Raw genomic sequence first — 10,533 nt, forward strand, 5'->3', positions numbered from 1 at the left:
TCTCCAATCTTCGGCATAAACATCCGCAACACATTTCATCTTCTAGTTTCATGATTTACATTAACTTTCACATACTAATCACACTACTCCCCATTAATACAAAAGACTACATACAATTCACATTAGCCTTTACAACACTTTCCAAACAAGATTACAACTTCATTTAAAATCATCATATTCTTATTTGCATCTTAGAATGCATACCAACCACAACCAACTAAATCATTGCATGGAACTTAATTCACATGTTACACTACACACATGCATACATTCGGCCAACTCTCCATATTCCAACTTCAATTAGAACCATTAAGCTTTCATCTCTAGTATAGAGTTCACAACAACTACAACTAGAATATCACATAAAATTTACTCAACTTTGACTACACAACAACACATGTATACGGCTACATACATACATATATAAATTCATGCAACTTCCATATTTCCATGAATTTTAACCATTTCTACATTCCACAACATAAACCAAACCTTTATAACACATAAAAAGGGGTTAAATCTTATCCTTTCTCTTCAACTTCTTCACTTGAATAAGTTGTCATATTGAAGAAACAAGTCCTCTTTCTTCCAAACTAACTACATCAAGTTGTTGAGGGCCCTTAATATAGTAGAAAAACAACAAGACAATAATTTTTCGATCAAAATTTGGAGGGGGTGAAGGTGAGGGGTAAGGGCCGAATAGGCCCTTGATGGCTCCTCTTGTTCTTGCTTTCTTTTCTTATGTTATTTTCTTGAAGCTTCTAAGGATAATACCATCCTTATATTAATTATCACATGGAAAATTAATTAAAATCCATGGGCTTGGGCCATTGCATGGCCGGCTACCCCTCTCTCTTTTGGGCCTCATTTTCTTATTTTTTGTTTGAGCCCAATTGGCTATGATTCTTGTTTTGTAATTCCCGAAACTAATTTCCAAAATTTCAAATTTGGCCCTTGGCCTTCCTCCGTGTTCCCACACCAATACTTCTCATGAACAACACACACATGTGTGAATTCAAATCAACATATAGCCTCATTCCTTACAAATCAAAATCATTTCGAATTTTCCCGAACACACGGAAGTACGGGATATAACAAAAACAATGTCAAAAATATCCATAGTAGTGGCAGTAAAATTTGTCATACCTTTCCAATCGCCCAATTTGACACTAACGCCATTAGCTACACCACGAGCATTTTCTAGCTTAGCATTCACGGTCTTGACGAGGGCATTAATTGGAGCAAGCTTCAACTCTAGTCTCTTCGCTGCAGCCTCGGTCACAAAATTGTGAGTCGCCCCAGTGTCTACCAGTGCACGAGCGGGCTTGTTATTGATGGTGAGATCCACGTACTGGTTTTTATTATCATTGGTTTGACTATCTTGCTTCGCGACAGCGCCACATAGCTAATCGTCCTCAACTGTGTGATTCCCATACTCTGCGTTTGCGTCTGCTCATTTCTTTTATGCACCATAGCGCTAAGGCTCTTCAAGTCAGGGCAATTTTTGAAGTTGTGCGGCCCTCCGCATAAGTAGCATCCCTTCTTCTCGTTCTGTGCCTTCTTTTCGGCATAGCCCTGACGACCATTTGACTTTTTGCCATCGAACTTGTTGGCATTTTGAGTCCTGGAGTAGTATTGTTGATACTCTTTATTCTTACCACAGTCTCCCCCACCTGTGGTATTGCCACCCCTTGACTCATGACTTTTGCCTTTGTCGCGTTTGTCATGCTTGAAATCCATCAAAGACTCTGCCTCCACTATGGCTTGGTCTATATCACTGACTTGTCGGCGTTGCAACTCTTTTTTAGCCCAGTTCTGTAACCCGTCCATGAAGTGAAATAACAAGTCATCACTAGTGAGGTTGGGAATTTGAAGCATAAGGGTGGTGAACTCCTTGACATAGTCGCGAATGCTCCCCGTCTGCTTCAACTCTCTAAGTTTGCGCCTTGCCTCATCCAAGACATCATTTGGGAAGAACTATCGCTTGAACTCATGCTTGAACTGATCCCACGTGTTGATTGTGCATAGACCTCTGTCAGCATCGGCAACCTTTCTTCTCCACCATAACATGGCAGTCTCTGTTAGGTACAACACAGCTGTGTTGATCTTGGCCTCATCGTCCCTCACTTTTCCATGCCTGAAATAATTCTCCAAGTGCTAAAGAAAGTTCTCCACCTCTTGTGCATCACGAACCCCTTTGAATACTGGTGGCTTATGAGCCTCGATCTTAGCCTCCCTCATCACGACAACATTGTTGACTGCCTCAGTCACACCAACGTTGACCTGCTCTTCGAATGCCACTATCTTTGCCTTCATGGCATCGATAATACTCAACGCCTCCATGAGTCTGCACTCTAAGCTAGTGATGGTTTGCTTTACCTCAATCTCAGCCTGCATGTGCCCTTCCAATTCATTTCGGATGCTTTCAATCTCTTCAAGAGTATGCCCCTCAAGAACGCTAAGAGTGCCCTCCACCTTGCCCAAACGTTGGCCAAATATGTCGATGGCGTCCATCCCCACGTTAACCTTCATAACCCACTCTTTACCGAGCAAGACGTCCTCGGACAGGACCTCCACGTCATCCTCGCTCGCCTCAGTGGTAGATGGTTCTTGGGATGTAAGCCTTTCATTTGGCACAACCTCTGGCGGCACCTCCTGGATCTTGTTGGCGTCATTCCTCTTTTTGTTATGGCCCTTCTTGCCAGCAGCATCCTGGGTGACGTTGGCTTGGGTTTTAGCAGCGTTGATTTCTCCGTCGTTTGCCATTCCCTTAGTCGTAACCTTCGCTCTGATACCACGTTGTCACGTCCTTAGTCTTCAATTAAGAGCACGTGCGGCACTTGGCAACTCGCTCACGTTCTTGCACAACTTGCTCACGATCTTGCTATGCCAAGTCAACCTAGTTTACTACGCTCAAGATCGCTAAGGGAGTAGTAATTGAGAAAGACAAGAGAAATTTGCTAGAAGGAAGTTTTTTATTATAGAAGACTTATTGATTTTGCTTAATGATTTACAAATGAATGACTTTCTTATTTGTACTACTCACCTAGGGACTAGTATGTAAATAATAATTATTATACAAGTCCCTACATATTTACTAATAAGCCCCTATTCTAGAAATCTCTACACACCTAGAGTATTCCAAGGACTTTCCATGCAAATCTATGAAATTTTAGGGTCTTCCAAGGGAAACCTCCCTATATCTCTAGAATCTTCCCATAATATGTACTCTTCCTCTTATGTAATCATTCCACATGGCAAATATATGTGCCAAGTGGCACCTACATGGCGGGTCCTCACACAACGGTTCATTGTTTAAATGAGTGTGTTTTTTTTTTTTTTTTTTTGGTTGTTGTTGTTGGGCTTTTACTATGAATTGAAGTAAAGAATGATGGGGGTAACATCCAAAAAATAAGGAAAAGATAAATCAAAATCCTGGCTCAGGAGAGTGCCATATCACCGGACTCATGTCCCGGCTTTATATAGATATATATAGATTGAGAAAATTAAAATAATGGGAGAGTTTAAGCTTGTGAATAACCTTTATTAAAAAATAATATGTACATTAATTGAAAACTCAATGTAGAGAATAAATTTCTTACCATCAAATAGTCAAAAGCAGGGTATCTTAAGGTAATATGTCAAATTCCCAAAAAATAATTACAGAAATTCAAGAACACAATTGATATTAGAGTCTATAATGCCTTGATAAATTTACTTTCGGTTTAAGAAAACTCATTCCTATTAGAGATCAATATAAAAAGTTCCACTTCCAGTCCCAGGTCGTAAAACAGAATGAAACAAAACAGAAGAGAATACGATCAATTGATAATCATAATTACAAGTTGATGAATCAACAAAAATCAAAACAAAGTAAATAAAATGATTACATCCCCCAAATAAGATCAGATATAGAAAGAAAAAAACTGTGTCTGAAAGTAATTATTATCAGAAAAAATATCATATATTTGAATTACCCGAGCAAATAAGATTACATCAAAATAATGATATTACAAGCCAAAAAGTTACAAAAAGATAAAAGGATAATATTCCATACCTGGCAAAAGAAATACTATTTTGTCTCTGAATAACTTCTGACCTTACTATCATGGTACTATGAAAATGAGGTACCTTTTATTTTCCAATATGTACATACACTATTTCATTTTATTGCGAGGCCATATTTGGATCTAATTTGGAAGATTTTAATTTTCCATCCAAACGTTAATATTTCGAAGCCTTGGATATTTGGAGTTCTTTAGTGAGAGAAACATAGTCTGAAGTCTTCGATTGTATAGAGTACAAAGAGTTTAATTTCCAATGGTAATCCAATAGACTTTTCAAAATGCGATTGCAAGAATCAAAACATATTTCCAACACATATCACAGAGAAGTTTGATGGGACCACAAAAAAAAAAAAAAAAAACTTCTAAAGTGAAGCAACACACAATTGCATCTACCCTTCTAACTTTTCTAATTTTTAATGACGACAGTGTCCAAACCAGCTTGTCCGCATTAAGATAATTGCACCAAGTACATACTACCTTCCACTAGCATATTATTATTCAATTTCTAGCCTAATATAACACAGTTTCTTCTAATAATAAGATAGAGGAGAATGGGAGGGATCATCGGTTGCCGCCATTGGCATCAGCTACCATCAAATTTCAAATCCAGGTCAATGGTAACACCATTTTACCACTTCTGTTGATGAGCTTATGTTATGCAGAAACTTATGTTCAGATTCTCCCTACATAATGCACTTCTAGGATAAAAAGTTAAGCTTCACAGATAATGAAATACTGGGAAAAGATCGGTGCTTATAGTCAAGCCAAAAATATTATTATGGGTAGCAAATTATCAGGATAGTGATCTACTATGTCTTCGCAAGAAAAACCTGTTACCACAAACAAATGCTCGTTACTAGTCTATCTATTACATGTAGGGTTGGTGTGCTGTTGGCGTTCCGCTGCCAGCATAATTGACATAACTAGATGGAACAGAAGGTGTAAAAGAACTTGCATTAATTCTCTCATCCGCTGTTGGTAATGCGGCGCCTGCATAACTGCCATAACTGGATGGCGGGGGAGCTGTATAAGTATTTGCAGTAATGCCCTCATCAGCTGGACAATAATATGATGTCTGCTCATGGGATTGCTGGGGATATGCATCTTGACTTGGAGGTTGATAATCATGAGATGTACTGACATAAGCGTACTTATTGGGCAATCCTGAATAAGTTGCTCTCTCAACAAAAGCAGAGGGGACCTGTCTGCTTGGATTATTAGCAATCGCAATTAAAGCAGACACGGGCTGTCTGCTAGGAACGTTAGCATGTCTGGTAGATCCATACGGTCGTGGTCTCTTGAATTGCTGGTGTTTACCTGAACCAGAAGTCCAGAACGTCTTTTCTTATCATTAGATTTGTCTTTGTCATTAGAAATGGCTTTCTCCAGCTGAGCAACCCTTCTCTGCAGTGGCTCAAGCGGATATTCTGCTTCAAGCTTGTAATCTCGAATGCAACGTACTATTGCCTTTACAGCTCCAAGTTCCTGCGCATTGCACTATATTCTGTAAGAGAGTTTGCTAAACAAGAGATAAGATATGTCAAACTTCCCTTTTGCCTCTCTTTTTTCGCTTTTGATACACAAGTTACAAGTAACAAGTTGGACTTGGTGATATTTCATTGTCAAACCTCAGAAAGAAGCAAATTCATATGTACATTCAAGTATTTTTTTATGATGACCGAGAAAACCATCTGGAGCCGACCCCTTGGGCCAACAGAAGCCTTCGAAACTCGGGGATGATGGTCCTGCCCCTCTACTTTTCTCCACTTAAAAGTACCAGGGTTAGTTCGCTTGGCTCATCACTCGAACCTGTGACCAAAGGTACAAGTCTCTCAACCTTAGCCAATTGAGCTAATTCCTGGGGGTTCAGTAGATTCAAGAATTAAAGTCCCACTAAAATTAACATAAAAGTAGAAGGGCCTCAAGCTGGTCATTATTTCGTCAGCCATGACCGCTATGCTTCAGGTTCGCCTTTGCTACTTCCAGGTACTTTTCTTTTTTTCTTACAACTTGTTCATTTCTAGATAATCTAATTCATTCCCTGATAAAAGTTGCATGCGCAAATATGTTATTTTTACCTCTCAAATCCTAAGGCAAGTTGCTTCATATGGTTGTTCTACCTGTATTCATTAACCAGGCTTGCTACTTCATGAAAACTCTTAAACTAAAAAGCTAAAAAAAGCTTAAATTGAATCTTGCATTTATTTGTGAAAAAGTATTCACATTGCATCCTATGTTTATCTCCATATTAAGCAATCAAGGACTAGGAATAAATTTGGCTTGGAATAAATTTGGCTTCACCTAGAGTGTTTATAGGTAAACTCTAACCCACTCATTCCCAAGTTCCATTTCTTCAAATTCCCAATTTACTTGCACAACGTTAAAATAATTTAGGTAGAATGGCCTAATTGCCCCTTAAGCTTGCACCGGATTTTAACACCTCTAGGTAAAATAATTTAGGCAGAATGGGAGCAACTTGCATTTTCCCCATTTTAACACCTCTACTTGGTAAAAACATAACTAATAAACACTTCCGACCAAGTGTGCTCCTCAATCGTTGTGACAGGTCATATGTTTAGCCTTTTATTGTCTGAAATGTGTATAATTTATGAGTTCCATGTTTCTTAAAATAATAATTTACAAAATTTCTACTCTTTTTCTTTCTTTTCCTTTTCATCATATCTCCATCAGGAGCCTCCCATGCCATAGAACCCCACCGTCATTCCACCATCTCTCAGGCTTTCAGTTGCCCTTCGTCACCATAAACAACCTAAAAGTACCCATAATAAACCCCTCTATTCCCTAATAGAATCATAATTTTCACGCACTTTATAAATGTGATTTCCACGCACTTCTGCCGCATCAGTTATGTTATTACCACATAAGCATGATCAACGGTGAGAGACATTTATTAATAGTCATTTCTCATCATGTTGAGGTATTAAAATGGAAGAAATGGAAGTTGATAGGTTGCCTACAAAACCCGGTGCAAGTTTAGGGCGTTTAGAACATAATGCCAATAATTTATAGTTCAGTTATTTTGGTCTTCCTTATAAATCATTGTACACACATTTTTTCGCTACCCTGCCAGGTCATGCTAACAACATTGACCACACCCAAATCTTTGTTTTTCCAATATCTAGTGCATCAAATAGAGACCAGAATACATATCCTCGTCCATGCTTTTTTTTTTTTTTTGGGGGTGGGGAGGAAAGGGGGCGACACGAAGGGACCCAAAAAATAGTTTCCTTCGCCTGATGTGCAGTACGAATGCGATAATAAATTGAAGAAAAGAGGCCGATAATCTAAACCCAGCGTTGTTTGTAGGCAGTTCAAAGGATGACATAAATCATACAATTTTTACATGTTACTTCTGTAGCACAGTTATAAAAAATTTTGAGCTCAAGGTAGAAAGGTGCAACAGTACTACCCAGGACCATGACAGAGGCAATCATGAGTTAAGAGTTAGAAGAAATATGGCGATAAAAGGAAGTTGGCTTAAAAAGGGTAGAGGGGCAGACACATTAAGCATCAAACTATGCACCAGTGGCCCTTGGAGATTTTTCGATAATCAAAAAACCAAAAAGAAGGGAGCTTGCCAAAGTACAACTCTAAGCGTTTTTTCAAATAATTTGGCATGAGAGAAATAGGAAACTGTTTCAAAACAATGACATCAATGTAACACCTATTTAAAAGTCTTCTTTTGTTTAATTTACTTCTTTTGGTGTAAAGAGAAAATGCCCATTTAGATAGACGGCTATGTGGATACTATTTAAATATCTTTTTGACACGGATTTCGGTGCTTTATTTCATGAAATTTCCATTGATTAACCGGAGAGTTGAAAAGTAATATACATCAAGTTCATGGTAACTTAAGACTACTATTTTCTTCACTCTCAATATTAGATTACTTTTTGCATTCTAAGAACTAAATTAGCCTTGAGTATGCATATGCCATATCTATATAATAAAGGGTAAAAGGGCAGGCCGGTGCACTAAGCTCCCGCTATGGGCGGGGTCTAGCGAAGGGCCGGACCACAAGAGTCTATTGTACGTAGTCTTACGCTGCATTTATTATACCGTATTTGTATAATAAAGTACAAGTGGATTAATACTTGTAACAACTAATGACTTCATCTACCTATATCATCGATCATTGGGCATGCATGCAACTATCTTAACAGAAATACATGCTACCAAAGGGTCAAACTTAACAAATGCACAACAACCAAAGGATCAATTTGGCTAGCAGTAGCTCTGCATTCCCCGAGTTACCTCCCTTCCCTTGTGCATTTCGTCTCAAGTCCTTCAAATAGCCTTTCAGGAGTGGGACAAGGGGAAATCTTTCAGTCAGCTCGAAAAGAATGAATAAAACAAGCAGCATCGATTTGCTTCTCATTATGAATCAACGCTTCAATGACATCTGCAAAGAAATAATAATAGAATTAAACATCATAAATGGTTGCATAATTGTTTGATGAAGTAAAATGGTTGCAAGTAACTATTAGATGCTTCATTGAACAATTCCTCACTACAAAGGTCCAATATTATCCAGCGAAATGAGCATCTCAAAAGAGATGATCTGGTCTCCAGACCGCATCAGGTCAGTTAAAAGAACACCAACCTAGCATTAGCCAAGAGAACGGCAGAGCTCAGGTGCCTGCCTATTGTGAGCCACTGCAAGAACAACCTTGCAGAGCTCTTCTTCATCAAACTCTGAAGCAATCCTAAAAGTTGCAGGGAGCTGCAAAAATGCCTCAGTTTCCAATGAAGCTTGATTGGCAGCATCAGTGCCTGCAGTAGCCAACTTATGCTTCCATTCATCAGCAATGGCCTTGGCTTGCTGCTTAATTCCAGGGCACAGAAGGTGATCAGCACCTGGTTTAGCCTTGGCCAACAAGGTGGCTATGGCTTCCATACAAACAAGGCAGGCTTGGCGCGAGCTTTGGATAGATTCATTATTAGAGTAGAAGAACTCAAGTGAAGCCAGTACCAAACGGACTGGTTCAGTTGCACCATCAAGGGCAACGGAGAGTTCCTCAGAAATTGAGGTCACGTTCTTTTTACTCTCTTCCATAATATAATGAATCCCTTTTGCATCCATCTGCTCACATAATTGTGTCAGTTCTGGTCGAGGTTTGACCTTACCAGAAACACCATCAGCATTTTCAGCAGCTTTGCCAGAGGATTTTACCTCTGAGCCAGTATGAAGTGCATTTGTTTCACCAAGAGAGCTGCTTACCTCAATGTCTTTGCTGTCCTCTACATCTGTATGTCCAAGAGATGCCACTTGAGGATTCCCCGTGCTGCAGCAATTGCAGACACTGCGGCATCTTTAAGTTCTTGCAAGTGATCCCATAAATTTTGTTCCCTTGCAGCGATATCTGCCTCTCGTGAAGAAATCAGCAGATGAGCATCATATTCTTGTTCCTTAAAGGCCTTCTCTCTAATTTCCAGTTCCAAAGACTTGTTCAGTATTGCGGCCACTAGATTCCAGAAATGTCCTTCAATATCCTTGAGTAAATCCTTATCTATGGAGGCATCTTCATGAGATTTAAGATCATTTAATGTTCACCAATTGTTCAATCAGGGATGGTACACTTTTGATCATCATAGGAAGATCTGTCTCAGCCATGATCACTCAAATATCTGCAATATCTGGAATCACAGAGTTCATCAAAGAGATGAACTCAAAAACTTAGCATACAATAAAATATTTCCTCAAGATCTGTGCACCAACACTCCCTACCCCAATCCCAAGAAGAACAAAAAGAAAGAATCCTTTGTCTAGTGTCCACTAGGCAAATTGTGCCACAATTGAGACAAGACAGACTGACTCATCATGCGACCAAATAGAGAAGAGAAAAAAGAAATAATGGCAGAAGAATCAATAGCCTATGTCGCTCAACTCTCACAAAATGATGCCATGCAACTACTTACGGAGAACTCAACACGCAACCGGTGATACTTTTAAAGAGTCTAAATAACAGAGTCATTAGATCCTTTTGGCAAGTGTTTGTAAGGTAAATACAGGTCCTTTTGGCAAGTGTTAAAGCAATATTACGTTAATTAAGATGATATTTGGGCCTTATTTTGATCATTGATGTTTTATTGGGCTAATTTGAGCCCATTTTCAGCTCGCTAGCCCAATATAAATAAGCCTTCCCTTAAACTTATCAGGTATTTCATTTAGATACTCAAATTAAGTTTTGTTCCGATAAAATACCTTAAGTCAATAACTCCTAATAAAGTGTTCCAATTAAACACATTCAGTTCAAATTTTGGAATTCTTTTTTAATGTGTTTTCATTCGTCTATTAGGTAATTAAATTAATCACATAAAATATGTCATCTCCTTTAATTATGCGCATTGACGTCTCAAGTAGAAAATGCATGGGGTTCTATGGCTTATTGAGGTGAATGCCTATAATTAAAGAAGAGGAATACTTTATGTGGTTAACTTAGTT

The 10,533-nt window shown here is 38.7% G+C and overlaps 2 pseudogenes; both read right to left on the reverse strand.

The window, feature by feature from the left end:
- Positions 1-9,447, reverse strand: part of LOC132615097 (FRIGIDA-like protein 3) — a 62,472-nt pseudogene extending 53,025 nt beyond the window's left edge.
- On the reverse strand, positions 4,804-10,144 carry LOC132615098 (FRIGIDA-like protein 3; annotated as a pseudogene).
- Positions 10,145-10,533: the final 389 nt, after the last annotated feature.

This window comes from Lycium barbarum, chromosome 10, assembly GCF_019175385.1.
Source record: "Lycium barbarum isolate Lr01 chromosome 10, ASM1917538v2, whole genome shotgun sequence".
NCBI lineage: Eukaryota > Viridiplantae > Streptophyta > Magnoliopsida > Solanales > Solanaceae > Lycium > Lycium barbarum.